Source organism: Anser brachyrhynchus, assembly GCF_964034855.1.
Source record: "Anser brachyrhynchus genome assembly, chromosome: 8".
NCBI lineage: Eukaryota > Metazoa > Chordata > Aves > Anseriformes > Anatidae > Anser > Anser brachyrhynchus.
In genome coordinates this window covers 11,655,593-11,671,531 of record NC_137702.1, presented here as the reverse complement: position 1 = coordinate 11,671,531, position 15,939 = coordinate 11,655,593, and the positions used below count along the sequence as shown (strand labels likewise).

General features: G+C 49.3%; 1 long non-coding RNA gene across 2 annotated transcripts; it reads left to right on the top strand.

Moving 5' to 3' along the window:
• The first annotated feature begins 5,633 nt into the window (after nucleotides 1-5,633).
• On the top strand, nucleotides 5,634-12,057 carry LOC308198664. 2 transcript variants are annotated; one of them, XR_013954095.1, is made up of 3 exons: nucleotides 5,652-7,235; nucleotides 7,962-8,143; nucleotides 8,502-12,057. It is a non-coding gene; the product is annotated as an uncharacterized lncRNA (long non-coding RNA). The 2 variants fall into 2 exon arrangements; XR_013954094.1 differs by having other exon boundaries at nucleotides 5,634-7,235; nucleotides 7,962-12,057.
• Nucleotides 12,058-15,939: the final 3,882 nt, after the last annotated feature.

Below are 15,939 nucleotides of genomic sequence, written 5' to 3'. Positions count from 1 at the left end.
TGCATTCCTCTGTGTTTCCAAGTGAACTTTTGCTCACTTTGACCTCGGTGCACAGGGACAGCAGGGTGGCCTCTTCAGAGGGACCCCCCGAGGCACGGTGCCTCCTGCACCAGTTGGCATTGGCCATGTACTGGGTGTTGGTGGGTGCCAACGCGCCATGTCACAGCCCAGACACTGGGGACAGGACACAGAAGTGACCTTCATGAGCAGCTTCTCCGGGCAGCAGCCCTGTGCTGGAGGGGACTGCTGGGGGTGTCAGATGTCCGCGCTGCTCTGGCGGTGCGCTGCCTGGCTCCACAGCCATCCATTATTGATGGGGTCGGTGCTGCTGAGGGGGGCGCAGCCGGGCCGACCCCCACCCTTTGCAGCAAGCACTGCGAGAAGCAGACTGTGCGCTGGCACTAAGCCCATGCCCCGCTCTGCAAAGCAGCACCGCAGACATCGGAGCAGGGAATACCGCGTCCCGCGTCTGAGGATGGCACACCTTCACAGGAACGCCTCCCTTCTCCCCTGCAGGCTTTGTGCCTTTTTTTCCCTTTTGCCCCCCCCCCCCCCTTTTTTTTTTCCTTCACTCTTCACCCTCTCTCCTCCTGGCTTTGCCATATGTAATAAAATATAAATAAAGAACACCGAAAGAAAAGAAGGAAAAGGGAAAAGGCTGGGTTCCCTCTGCTGGGCTCTCGCAGCAGCCCGGGGCTGCGGCCAGCTGCACTGTGTGCCCTTTCTGCCAGTGGGCAGCCCAGCTGGTGCCTGCCTGTGCGATGGCAGCGGGTGCCGCTCGGCGCCCTGGTGCTGGGGACTCCAGCAAGGCAGCCCCTTGGAGAGATATAAGAGGTGACTCGCACTGCAAACATATTTAAGTCACTGTTTGGGTGTTTCTCGCAGTATTTTCCCCCAGCAGGTTTCATGCGAGACTGTTTGGCTTTAATCTGTTCTTTGAGTAGCCAGAGAAAGAAGAAAAGAAGATTTCTGAATTTCAATCAGAACACCCTTATCTCAGCCTCCCCCACCAGGCAGCTCCCCTCTCCCTGCCCTCCGGTCCCCCTCACGCAGTGATTTACATGGTAATGGGGCCTTTGGCCCGGGGTTGAATCAGGAATCGGTGCTACTGCCAGGCTGCAAGCTTGCCCTTGGGGCAGGGGGCTGGGGCCGGGGGTCTGCCCCTGCTTACTGCAGAGGGCAGAGGAGCGGGGAGAGCCCCGGGCAAGGCGCCACGCCGTGCCCCACGCGTGTGCGGGCGGTGGGGACGGCACGAGCGTCCTCGCGGGAGCACTCGAGCTTGGCGCTCAGCACGGCTCCTTGCCTGCTCCTGCCAGATGGTGACTGGTGCAGAAAGGCAGAAATGTTTAGTAGATATTTCTGTTCTGTATTTGGAATGAAGCAGGAGGATATATTCATCTCCAGATGATACTGTGGATGGAATATAAATCCTGCCATCTGTAACAATGGGGGATGTGAGGCATGATCTCCTCGAATTCAGCATTTGCAGATCATCCGGACAGCTGATGCTCAAGAGTCTAGAAGGAACTAGCTCAAGCCAATGCTTTGGTTTAAGAGATCTTAGAAAAGTGGGCAAATTCTAAAAGATTGGTGAAATGTCAGTGTAGTTCCAGTATTTAGAAAAATTTAAAGGCACAGCCCAGGGACTTGAGTTTCAACCCTGCTATTTATGCGTTTTTGTGGGGGTCTCTTTTTGGACAGAATTATAGGTCTGGCTCATAAAGGGACGTGTACCAAGAGAGCAAACTTGGATTTCCTCAGAACATTTTGCTTATTATCACGTGCCAATTGAATTAAAAAACCCACACTATCAGGGCACACACTAGAAGGACTCACATCTGTCTCACCCAGACCTCATGGTGCGGAGGTTACTGAGGGATTTCAGGGTTTTGGTGCTGGGGTCCCTGGGGGAACCTCCTCCTGCAGTAACGCTTCGTGTGCTTCTGTCGGGTGGTCACCGCGAGCAGGAGGGGCTGTGGTGGTTGCGAAGGGGCTGTAAGGTCTGCAGGTGACGCAGAGACTGGCAGGGGTGTTAATAACGAGCAGGCCAGGCTGCAGCTCTAGTATCTTCTAAATTGCCTGGTGAAATGGCTGTAATCCAACTAAATGCATTTTAATACAGCTGCGTGCAAGGCAAGGCACCTGGGAGGGAGGCATGCTGCCCTCATCTCCAGGATGGGGCTTGGAAAGCCGCGACACAGAAGTCTCAGGAATGATTGCAGGTACCTGCCTCTACACGAGCTCGTTTCAACAGCGCGCTGAAAAGCAGCCGACACCTTCCTGGAATATATAATGGGAGAATATCAAAGAAAAGTAGGGGAGCAATCTTGCCTCTATTCACTTTACTGCTGAAAGCATTGCTATGGATGTTATTTCCAGCTCGGGTGTCCAGAATTAAGGAGGACACAGAAATTCTGCAAAGGAAGGCCATGCATGCAGTCCGGGTATCAGAAAACAAGCTCCAGTACAAGACTGGGGGTGCACAAACAGCTCAGCTTGCGGGAGAGAAGACTGAGGGATGCCCTGATCTCAGCGAGAACAGTTCTTGACAGTTCAGCAGCCTCAGTCTTGCAGAGAAGTGCACAACAAGATCTGAAAGCTGAAGCAGAAGTTGGAAAAACTCAGCTTGGAAACAATACGGAAGATCCTAGCAGGAGATGCTGGAAGAACTGACTACAGGAGGCAGCACGCTTATTGATTTCACAGCAAATTCATGTATGGGAAACATGTAATCCAGTTTCTGGGAGAGGCCCCATAGTTCTGGTGTGCACAAGAGGCGCAGGTGACCCCTTTGCACCCAGGGGTGCTTCTGCCACCCCTGGGGACACCAGGACTGCCCATGCTGGCCTCGAGATGTTCATGGCATTTCCACCTCTGCGCTGCAGGGAAGTTAAGTGACTCCTGCCCCTACCAGGCTGGGGGCTGTGACAGTGTGACACCCAATTTCCCTGCCAGGGTGCTGGGCAGCGGGGCACCCAGCCCGCACGGCATCCTCTGGACACGTCTCACCAAGCATTTGTGTGAAAAAATGCCCTGGATCAAAAGCAGTGTTTCCTCCTTGTGCATTTTCTTTTAATTTATTAATAAGAAAGTATATCTGTTTTGCTGAAATGAAAAAGTTTGGAAGTTTGGTGTGTTATTTCCCTGCCTCGTCTCCCATCTCTTCCCGTGACTTGTTCCTGCTCCGGAGCGGAGCAGACGGCTGGTGGGTGGGGGCTGCCTTCTGACTTTTCCCTTTCGATCTGGAATGGGGCCAAACTTCCTCAACTTTGGAAAAGTGACAAGAGGGAAAAAAAGAAGTACTAATTCTGGTGATCTGGAATGTCAGAATAAGAAAAACAGTAGTTTTTTTTTCTTGGTTTATTTTTTTCAAAGAAGCAAATGAGGGGAGCAAAAGGAAAATCCGTGAACGATTAGATGGACAAAATGTGGATGGGCAAAAGAGAGAGAGGGTGGGTGGAAAGACCTCAGGCTCAAGTTTTGAAATCTGAAACAAGTTGAGGAAAAGCTTTCATTGGAACCAAGCAAAATGGGGACAAGACTGGGATTTTTGATTTTTTTTATTTGTCTCCTGTTTGGGTGCCAGCTAGAGCCTCAGTGGGGGCACGTCACTGGGGTGGTGCTGCTGCTTCTTTTTGGGAAGTGCTTCACTAGGGAGGTCCAGGACCTGCTCAAGGCAGCCGTGGGTGAGAGGAAGGCCCGGGCAGCCTGAAGGAGGTGGCTCACCACAACTGGGCTCTGCACAAGGGTTTCTGGGTCTGCGCAGGCAGGGAAATGAGTCTGTGATGAGAAGAGGAAACTTTGAGGAAGAATTAGAGAGGGAATAAGCAGAGTATGTCAGAGCTGACTCTGAAAGCGAGGGAATAAGCAGGAGGAAGGAGAGGTTCTCGTGCGTGACGGCAGTTGTGATGTGGCTGGCAGAGCAGGGGCCTGGTGGGATGCTGTGCCACGGAAATACCGTCGGGAAACCGCGCGGAGGCACCGCGGCAGGGGCACCGCGGGGAGGAGCGGCGTGCCAGCCGCCCCCGTGCAGGCGTGCCGAGGGGAGAAGCGAGAAGTGTTCTGGAGATGACAGCAAAGGAACGAGGTCGTCTGAGGGGAAGGGTGCCCTGGAGCAAAGCCAGGGCTGATCCAAATGCCCCCTCGTGCCTGGGAATCATGAGAATGTCACCAAAAGAGATGGGGAGCGAGGAGCAGTTGCAGATATTTACCATTGCTCCTGGTTCTGCAGGTCCTGGGTCTACGTCCCCCGGTGCAAGAGCCACCGTGGCAGCCATGAAGAGCTTTCACGTGGGGACGAGGACCTGGCGCCCATCTCAGGGCGTGTGAGGTTCCACAGCAGCAGGAAAAAAAAAAAAGAGCTGAACAAGTTTAGAAGCTGAGCTCATTTCTATTCATCATTAATTGCAATGCAGATCAGTGGATGCACACGTGATGGGCTTAAACCTTAAAGCTCAAACGCAGGGTTTTTGAAAACTTAGTGACTCATTAATAACAGACAGGCTTGTGTGTGGAATATCATTAGGTAAATGAGTTACGGAGCGCCAGGAGGAGCTGCCACGACCTGTGCCTCGGCCAGGGGCCCCCGGGCTGCAGCTCGCCCTGGGCAGAGGGGCGGCCGAGCAGCTGCAGGTGCGCGCAGGCTCCGAATCCCCCGCCGCAGGACAAGCAGCTACTTACACTGCGTCGTTCCGAGCACAAAATGCTGAAAGACGGGGAAAAGCAAGTAGAAATAAGACATTTTCTGACAGGTGGAAATCCCTATTTGCTAAGTTTTGTTGAAGGCGCAAGGCGAGAATCATTACGTATTTAGTCAAACATACCACAAATGAAGCAGAAAATAATTGTCTCTGTGGGCACACACCCATGCCACGGTGCCTTCTGCAGAGAGGGCAGGGAGGGCTGCCCGTGCCCTGCATATCAGTGGGGTGAACCCTTCTAGGGGGGCAAACATGCTCAAATGAGCAGTGAAGCTTCCAAGGGCAAAAACTGAGAAATGTGTGTGCATCCACTAGAAGTCAGCAATACTGCCTAAAACCCACTCCTCAACCCACCCGGAACTACACGTGTGTGGGGTTACTTGCCTTCAGGCGCTGAAGAAGGCAGTTGCAACGTGTTTTAATGTCTTTCTCCAAAACCTAGTGGGATGTGAGCAGCGGGCGATGGGCGTTTGGGCAAGGGGCTGCCTCCTGCACTGGAGGGGAAGCATCAAGCGGTCGCCTGGGGCTGGGAAAAGGCAAAAAACATCTCCAAAATCACCACTCCAAGGGAACGCATGGTGCTACAGCTGAAGGAATTAATCAGGAGCCTATAGCAAACACTGCTTCACATTTAGGATATAAAAAAGAATAATAACACACAACACCGTTTGTCTTTAAACAAACACCAGGTAATACATTCCCAACAATTATATCCAGATGCACCACTTGAGAACCTCTCCTAATTGTGAAATTAGAAACATTTTTACTGCAAATGCCAAGGGATGACATGTAGGGAGATATTCACCCGGTGCCATTCCACGCTCTTTGCCACAGTTGAGTTCCACTTTCCTTTAAAGGTTGTCATTTACATTAAAAATAAATAAATAAATCGGCTGCCAAGTAGGCAAAGCATTCCCTGTAACAGACCCAGCCTGGGGGGGTTCTCAGGTATCTGGTTGGGCTGGGGCTGGCTGGAAAGGGAACACGGCACTGAACTCAAACAATGGGTTACTTTGATGAACTCTCCGCAGGAAAAAAATCCCACTTCTACAGGGTACAGTAAAAATGTAGCATAATACAGAAAATCTGGGAGTTATTGAAAGGATAAGGAATTTCAGATGGAGCTAATTCTGTGTCTGTCATTGAAAAGCCAGCTTAAGGAGGGAGATGCTTTGGTTTACATTATTTAAATGCAGCTGCAACACGTGAGCACTGCTCTGTGAAAGCCCCGCATGACAGGCGCGTTCTCAGGAAAAGGAAGAAAAATCACTGTGAAATGAAGGGCATTTTCTTCAGCGAATAAACTGTGAAGAGACGAGCTTAAATCTAACTTCAACAAGATCTTTAATATGCTGTTTGGGTGTTTTAAGGGGATGAGAATGCCCTTTGATATTAGTCCTGCTCCTGAGATATTTCACACAGTAATTGCCTATGTCTTTAAGGTACGATGTATTGAAACTATGGTGACTGCTGTTTTAAATTGGGCAATGGCTCCGGGAAAGCAGAACGGGAGACCCAGGCAAGAGCTGCAGCGAGTGCGGCAGGCACTTCAGAATGAACTTTAAAAGGTCAAAATTTGGTCTAGCAGAATTACCTGTACCGGCTCCGAGCTGAGCTAAGACGGCTTTGTTGCCAATTTAGATAAAATAGAAGCAATAATTAGAATGTCTAGCCTCCAGGATATAAAGCAGATCTACAGAGATTTATGAAAACAATATACTGTTTGGCAATATCCATTCCGAAATCTATGGCCGGCGTTTCCTCAGGAGAGCAGCGCTGCAGTCCGAAATTGCCTGGCATCGCGCAGGCAGATGAGCGAGCGCCGAGGGCAGAGCCGCGGTGACGGGGACGCTGCCAGCGCGCTGGGGGACGCTGCCAGCGGGGCTGGGATGTCGGCCGGCGCTGGGAGAGCTCGGCACAGCCAAATGCAAAATACCAAGGGTCTGGCACATCCACAGCTGGCTTTGCAGAGCCTGCCTAGCACAAGCCCTGTCCTGTCGCCTGCACCGCAGCAACAGGGATTAAAGCAGGCGGTGGAGTATTCCTTCCTTAGGAAATCTGCAGCTGCTTAAGCCAAGAGAGAAAGCACTGCGGGGTGTCCTTGGGGAGCAGCCCTGCTCCAGGCTGGGTGGGAGCACGGGGTGCTCGGGCTGGTCCCTCTGTAACCACAGTCACCTGCAGCTGCTTCTGTCAGCACCTGAACCTGGTCTCCCACACTCCACAGGTGAGCAGGCTGCACAGAGGGGTTCCCTTAAAAGACTCGACTTCGGGAGGTGCTAGGCACTGTGTTTCCCACAGCAAAACACGTGTGCAAGTGTCTGAAACACTGCTGGGGTCCTGACACTCCTGTGCTGGAGTTGTAGGCCAAGCGCTCTGCCGTGGCTCTGTCCTGCTGCTCAGCACCTCGCAGAACCAAGCCCGCAGCGACCAGCAGAAAAGAATGAAGGCAGGAAGACAGCCCAAGCACCCAGCGCTGGCATGGAGGTGGCCAGACCTTCACCCACACACCTCCACCGTGCGATCCGGGGCCCGCAGGTCAGTGCCAGCTCCTCGGTCCGTTCCTGCTCGGCTGCAAGCGGCCGTCAGGCCCTGCTGTCGCTTGTGGGCTGTGACCATGGGACACCCTGGGGGAGTGCCGCGCTGAGAGCGGCTGGGCCCCGAGCGTGGCAACTCGCAGGTAGCCCACTGGTATACATGGCAGACAAGGAACGCATGGTTAGAAATCAAAGAAAAACCTGCATCAGAATTACAGGAGAGAGCTAAGATACGAGAAATAAGAAAACAGCCCATAAACGTGGGCAGAACCGTGACCTATTCATTTAATCTGCCAAAAATACAAACACGCCAGATCCACATGAAGGTGAGCAGGTGACAAAGCGATGCATACCTGTAATACACAGTATATGCTTGAATTGTGCATTTTAAACATCCTCTATGGGGACAGCTTTGCTCTAGTCACGCCGCAGTGTTTGTGCATTAATATTTTTATTTAAAAACAGGAACAGAAGGGCAGAGGAATTGGGGAATAAATTCGAGTCCTGCAGCAACTGAAGGCTGAGCTGGGCCGACTCCAGGGTGGCTTGGGCTGGAGATATCTATTCTAGCTTAGTTTCAGTAATGATAATGAAGAAATTGGGGATTCTTGTGCAGGAAGCAGAGGATTTATGAGAGAGCAGCTGGAGAGGCCAAGAGCAAAGGATAAACACGGAGATGGTAAAAGAGTATCTGACAAAACTCAACCCACATACTGTAAATCTGCAGGTCCAGACACAGCACGCTGGAGAATTTAAAAAGAAATCTCTGAAGACCATCTTGAAAAATAATCTTCCCTTCATCATGAGAGTTATCTGGGGCCTGGGAAAGGCCAAATGTGCATCCCATTACAGGAAAGATTGAGAAGATGGAGCAGGAGTCTGCCGCCCACCTCCCCGCAGCTCTGGCAGGCAAGTTTCAAACTGATTTTTTTTCTCATCCCTGGTCTCCTCCTTCCCTGCTTCTCCTTGTTACTGTCTCACTGAGCTGGCAGCCTCTGCCCAGGGCTCCACACAGCTGCGGGGAGCTCAGGGATCAGGAAGCCTGCTTGCAGCAGGCGCTTTTTTCCTGCATACACAAATATGCTTCAGATCTTCCAGTGTGTCAGGAGCAGGTTATGTCTGCACTCCACCTTTGCTTTTGCACATGGACCCTTTATTTTCCAAAATAAGAAGGCAGCTTGGTGCAAGTGGGGAATGGGGAAATAACCCAAATCCTTTTTAAGTGCACTCCCCTGGAAATAAGAATTTCAATAACCTCCATTCTCAGGTACCCCGCTGAGCTGCTGTGACTCTCGTTCCCTCTCTGGGAAGCAGATACATAGCGCTCCCCAGCTCTTCCTTGTTCCCTTCCCAAAACAAGATGTGAGAGAGCTGCTGTGATCTGAGGAGCAAAAGCTGAGAGAGGTTTATATAGCACTGTAAAGCAGCATAAACTTTAGTGAGGATGGGGAAGCTTCCCTTTGCCCAGCTCCTTCCTGCTCACAGCTCACACCAGGGATGCATCCCAAAGAGCTTGTAAGTGGAGCGCACAAAAATTTGATAATTAGGAAGACAATGCAGGATGCACCTTGAACCTTGCAAGCAGCTTGCATTTTTGGGATTTCTGCAGTAATGAGGGCTGCTTTGTAATCAGTGACTGCAAGGCACCCAACTGCACGCTCTAGGCAACCCAAAGGGTTACTCTGCGTCCTGTACAGGTGTGGATGAACTTTCTCTGAGCCACCCCACCTCCAGCTGTTAAAACAAAACCTCTCCCCTTCCTGAGAAGGCTGTCCCCGGTGTGCAGCCAGCTTCTCAGCTGCCTGCGTGGCTGGTCCCCTTGGAGGAGTTCTTGTTGTTGTGTTATAACAAAGTTTTCTTAACAACTGGATGAAAACTCTATAGTTACACAGAATTTGGTGTGGGCTAGGAATTGGTTGATGAGTCACAGACTCAGATAGTAGCCAGAAAAATGGAACTTCAAAATTGGGAACAATTTTAGTGAGATTACCACAGGAGACAGGACTGGCACCTGCATTTAAGGTTTCATTAAACGGAGAAAGAATTAACACCGTTCATACCAGCGTCACCAGCGGGCACCCGGCACAGACTGGGACGCATCCAAAGCAGCCTGGAAATATTTCAGCCATGGGCTGAATGCAGCAAGACACAGCAGCCTGTGACCTCAGAGAGAGAAAAGAAATAGCTCAGATATCTGGAAAGCAGTGAGATGGAGGCTAACAGGTGAGAGCCAAGCTAATACCACATAATCTTGCAGTTTAACAGCTCTGAGCAGAGCTGACGCCATTCAGCAGCAAGAGCTGGGAAGAGTGCTGGTTGTGTGGCTGCTGGCGGTGCTGCTGGTGTGTTCCCCCTCCCCGTCCCTTACCCCCCCTCTGTCCCCACCTGCCTGGGGTGCCAGCCGTGCCCCAGACATGGGGACAGAGGCCTCTGGCTCGGGGCTCTTCCCTCCTGCCTCCTCGGAGGAGAAGGGTCGGGGCGGCAGAGGGGTGGGCAGCACGGTGCTGTGCGTGTCTGTGGGTAAAATACAAAAAATATCCCTCGAGGCTTTGGAGGAACAGAGGTATGCCATAGGAATGAGACCAGGATTAAAGCACATGCTGATGAAAGACTGAAGGAACCAACGTTTTATAAATTAGCAATGTTGAGAGTCAGAGGAGATGCGGTCTCGGTCTATAAATACCTTCAAGGTAACAATATAAATGAAGGAAGGGAATTCATCTGGAGCCTCGGAAGATGGCCTCAGCAAAAGGACCCGCGTGCAGCCTGCAGCCGGGGCGGGGAGGAGGAGGCTGGGTGCAAGAAGCCCCCAGCAGCCAGCGCTGGCAGCAGGGTGCTGGGCTCCAGGCCGCGAGGAGCCGCCTGCGTCATGCTGCTGCCGGCCCGCTCCTCACACGCTGCTGACTGCTGGCGGATGGAAGTCAGAGCGAAGTTTGGAGCTCCGGCTCACCAACTTTTGAGCCAAAAGTTGAACAACAGCCGGTGCTGCGACCTGGCCACGTTGCCAGCCGTTCCCACGGCCAGGCCACAGCAGCTCCCTGGAGGTTTGGGTCCCACCATCCCCGTCCATAAAACCAGAGCGTGTTCCGGCTAGTGTGTCCTCAAGGACAAATGCAGTATCTGGTGCTGCCACACAGTGGTGAAGAGGCAGTTCAGAAGGCAACATCTGCAGCCGTGGAGGATCTTCGGAGCCTGAGACAACCCTAGGCTGACCCCAGGGGACACCCGGGGAAGGAGCTGTGGGGAGCTTGCAGGCACAGCCCCAATTTAAAGGTCTCTGGTGACCAACCTGACTCTTCCCTTCTGGACGCGATTCCCTGCGTGGTGCTCCCAAACGTATGCTCTCCTTTCCACTGTTGGTGCTGGGGATGTGTCCCTCATTGTAGCAGTATCACCATGAGGAATGCATCAGTATTATCCATTAAAGTATCTTCCCTTTGATTTCAGCCCAGAATTTCTGTTTATATCCTCTCACGTCACCCAAACCAAGTAGCCTCCCATGCTGGGCCTCCCAGGTTTCACAGGCTCTTCTCAAGGCTTTGGGGTTAATGCAGCTGCCTTGCTCTGGGCTACTTCACCCAACGAGACCCTTGGGACAGGAGCATGGATGCTTTACTATGAGTTACTGTGCAGATGGGGTGTGCTCATGGCACTGATGGCAGCCTGGGTCCCCACAGCTGCCTTTGCCTCTCGTCAGTGCCACCCTCTCCTTGCAAGGCTCAGAGGCCTCCAGCAGGGACCCTGATGAGATGCACCCTTGACACGCGAGCTCCTGACCAAGCCGAACGCGCTCATTTTGAGATTCCAGACAGGGACAGATGAAACACAGGACTCCATTTGCCCATGGTCTGAATGACTCCTCCTGAAATAATACTTGTCCTTCCAGGGTGTACTTACTGCGGTATTTCCTGCCCATTTTGCTGAGGTTCGCAGCCCTTTTGTATTATTTCTCTCTCCTCACTGGCGCTTACAACACCCTGAGCTTTGGGATGAGCTGCATTCACAGTGTGCTATTAATACTCCATTGCAGATCATTACTATAGATGTTAATTAATACTCTGCCTAAGTATTAGCCCTGTGGCAACCTGCTGGAAACTCCATACAGCTCAGCAGGCTGTAGCTCACTGGTGCTTGTTGCTCAGCCCGCCGGCATCCCACTTCCCCCCATCCACACCAATCTCAAGTAACTTCTGAGCTGAGGCAACAGCTGAGCTGTAGATGAGCCCACCATCCAGTGGCTTGGAAATGTGATCAAGAGAAATAATCCCATCAAAGGAAATAATAAAGCTTTACATAATATGGGCTTGAAAATAATAAATAAAACTTTATATCACATATCTAAACACATTTTATTATGTATAATAATAAAACAGCTGCACTAGAGCCAAGCACAGAGGCCAGCATTTGGGTTCTCCATTTCTACACCCTGAGTTTCTCCAGCTCTTGTGGCCCCGATCCAGGCTGGCAGCTCCTGTGCAGGCGAACCTCCGCCAAGACCCGCGAGTTCTTCTCAGAGAGGCTGCTTCCAAAGTCCTCGTTCCCCGTTTGCAGCCATCCTTCTTTGCTTTCAGATAAATGAGTTTACTATTGCTCATACTAAAACAGATATTGTTTGCCTGCTCTTGTGTTATACACAGCAGTCTGGATTGCTGAGTAAATGACTCCTTGCTGTTTATCACCTGTGACGCCAGGAAGGGTGGCTGTGGGGTAACAGCCGCGGCTCCTGGCAGGCGCAGTGCTGGTCTGTGCCAGTTGGAGGGACCTTCTTCCCCAGAGCAGGAAACTGGCAGCACAAGCACTCGCTTTCCTCCCTCACCACCCACTTACCCTCAGCAGGCTGGCAAATACCATTTGCTGGGTTCCCTAGCTCCATCACGGGTGCACAGGTTTCTCAAGACATCTTTACAAAAATCTGGAAGCACAGGGTGAGTAGTGAGATGACACAGTCTGAAGATGATACGAAATCATTCAAGTGACTGAAATGAAGCTAAACACAACTAAAGCTGATTGCAAAGAGAGGAGGGTGATCGCATAATACCAAGCGAGCGAATCTTAAAATGGCAAATGAAATTCAGTGTTTGTAGCTGCAAGATAATACACAGGGGGAAAAATAACCTGAACTCTACACATAAAATCATGGACTCTGAGTGAGATGCTACCACCAGGAAAGGGTTTGTGGACTCGCTGCAGAAGGTTCCCTGGAAAAAGTACCTCACCACTCAGCATTGGTCTATGAAGTGAATCTAGTACCGAGAATTATTGAGAAACTTTGCCCTCTTAATCCACCCTCAGCCATGTCTTGAATACTGCAGCCTGTACTAGTTCCTTCGCTTTTCTTCATTTGCCTTCCCTCCTTACTTAAAGATCATGTCAATGTATTAGAAGAGGTATGAAAGCTGGCACTATCAGTGTAGTCACCAGAAATCTGGAAAAGAAAGAGGGTGAACAGTGAAGTGACAAAATTTGTTGATAGTATTATTCGAGGCTAAAGGACAAGAACTCACCGTGAAGAGATTAGAAGGATTTTACAATTCAGAATGACTGGACAATAAAATGTCATTAAAATCAATGTAGATATCTGCAAAGGGATGTAATGGGAATACACAAATCTAATTTCAGACACGTGTTGGTCTCTGAGTTGACTGTTACCACACAGAGAAAAGATCTCAAGGTTATCACAGAGAAACGTCTGGAAATGTCATGCCCGTGTTCAGCAGAGATCAGAAAAGCAAGGAGAATGGTTGTGGGAGGAACACAGACCAAAACAGAAAACAGCATGAGGTCACCATAAAACCCATGTGCCATGTGTGCTGGGTGCAGTTCTGGTCTCCTGTCTGGAAAAGCAGAAAGAAGAACTGGAAAAGAGCGGAGCAGAGCACCAAGGAGCACAAGTGCTCAGGCATACAGCAACAACTGAAAAGCTTAGGACGCCTAACCTGGACTGACACAGCTGTGCTGGAGGTTTATAAAATCCTGAGCAGTCTTGAAAAGACAAATCGGGATTTACTGCCAGTTGCCTCTTTCAACACAAGAAGCTGGGGCCATGAGCAAAGTAACCAGATGGAAGTTCAACACCAAGTGGAGAAGATACTCCTTTAGGTGAGAAGCAAACGAGCCGAGGAACTTGCTGCCAGAGGATCCTGAGCACCCTGAAAGGTGACAGGGTTCAAGAAGTGACTGAGCAGGTTAATCAAACAAAATTCAAAAACTGAAAACAAATTTACCTTTTCTGGCTTAGAAAAACCCTGGGTTGTGACTGATGGCAGCAGGGAGAAGAGGCCAGGAAGGCACCTACTGTTGTTCTCTGATTTTAGCACAACCCTCCATAACCTTCTTGGGGTCTGTGAGGGCAGTAACTCATGGAACAGCCGTGCAAGGAAAGATTAGGATTATGTACTCTGTTAAAGACAGCGCTGAGGAGATACAGTAGAAGTCTGTAAAATCAGAATTGATATAAGGAATGTAATCAAAGATAAACTATACACTATTTCCCACTATAGGAACTGGCAAGCTCCCAGCTGAAATGGGTTACAGGTGTAAAACCAACAATAGGAAATACTTTTCTGCACAATATATATAATATACATAAATATATATACTTTAAAAATTGTGCCACAAAATACTGCAGAGCATAAACGGGCTTAGAGTGGGATTAGACAAATTCATGAAGGATAGGCACATTTGTGGCTATGAAGCACAATCTTGTGGTTGCAAATTTTCTTTTAGAAGCTGAGAAGTGCCATTGTGTTGCAGCTCCAGCTAATGCCTCCCTGGCCCGAGTGACTGAACACACGTTCTCAGATTTCTATAAGCTGTATAACATTCTACATACATATTATAAAAAGTATTAAGTGTAAGCTTATGGTTTCTAGTATATTCTTAGCCTTTGATAGAGAATGCAAATGCTATTTTAGGGCATACTGTGAAGAAGGCACTTTGCCAACACAGCCTTTGGTGCAGGCTGTCTTCTTTCCTCTAGTATCAGGGCTTTCTGCATTCCAGTATTTCCACAATTTTTGTGTCATCTAGAGACGTAACGATTAACAATTTATACTTTCTTCTTCGTCACTGTTAAAACTTTTGACCTGTGCCTGGCCAGGAACTGATCCCTTAGGGCTCTCTAGTCACATCTCTTGTGAGTAATCCTCGTTTACCATTACGCTGCCAAACCTCTGTCAAAACTGTCGAGGAACCACCATCCAATTCACTTAATCTTTACCATGTTTATATGTATGTTTCTAATTTGCTAAGGAGAATGTTTGGCATTAGTCAATTAGAAGCCATACTGTAGATGGTATTAATAGACTATTGCTTTTTTTAATTGAACTTGTTGGCTATTCAAGAAATATATCAAATTAGTTGGAATTTTCCATAAGCTCAGTGGGAATGAGTTGTATTTTCCAGTTTTAATTCTTTACCAAAGTGCTGCTTTACCCACTTCATTCTTTTGCTGTGGCTAGTTGTCAGGGTGTGGACAACTACCATTGTGTATCTTCTTAAATACTCAAACAGTGTCAGTTTTGAAACAGATCCATGAACTTTTCTTAGTTCCCAAACTTCTTGAAAATCAACAGCAATCATCTGGATAATTTCCTGGCTGGCTCCTACGAAATTCTCGGATGCAAACTATCTAAGCTACAGATTTAAAAATGGTGCTATGCAATGCCTTCCATGATCAGCGAGAGTTAATTATGTCTCACCATCATTTAACACGACAATGTCATCTATCTTTTCCTCTGAAGACGGAGGATGACGATTTATAAAAAATTATGCTTTCACAATTTCCTCATTTCTAGTAATAGAGCAATATTACCGCTAGGATTGTTTTCATTCCAAATACACTTACAAAAAAAAAAAGGTTTTAAAAATTAATTATGTTAGGCATGGCTTTCTAGTCTCATCCTGACTGATTCTCCTTTTAAAAAATGATGAAGATTAGTCAGGATTTTGGGTTCTTCTGTACTGATTCTTAAATTTGTTTGGCTTGCGGTTATCTTCCAGCATTGAAAAATACTGCTCAACCCAAGCTGAAATGATAATTTGAAATAAATATGAAATTGAGAAAAAGATGCAAATGAGTCAGTGCTGGCGAGAGCTTTCTCCCACTTCAGACCGTGGGTCTGATTTCCAATTCCTCTCTAAAATTCTCCCTATCATATTAAAAAATTGTGTATCTAGTTTAGTAAATTCATCAGTCAGTTCTGGAAATGGATTCAGGGGAGGGCGAATTTAGACATAGATAGGCATCCAAGTGTTGTCCCTACGGGAGATAAACAGCAGGGTCGAGGCAGATGGGCATGGCTGTGAAAGGGATCAGAAATGGAGCCAAGCAGGAGGCTGGACACCTCAAAGGCTGTGCTCTAAACTAGAAACACGAGGGTCTGTAGCAGTCAGAATGGCAAATGCAGAGCTGGGAGATGCTGGAGGACGTGGAGATGGGCCACGGCTCCCTGTGGAGGTGGGATCCGGGCAGCCAGGCAGCAGCCACCGTTCCCAGCATCCCCAACATGCGGAGCCATCCATCACGCCACGACTGGAATGCATCTTACGTCTCGTTCACCCTCTTTCGGTTGCTCGCAATTTCCTTACACAAATTCTTCTGGATCTCAAGTCTTAGCCCAGATGACATTTTTAAGCCTCTCAGCAGATCTATCCTGCCATTTTGCATTTTGCCTTGGCATAAAAACCCCACAGACATGTCATAC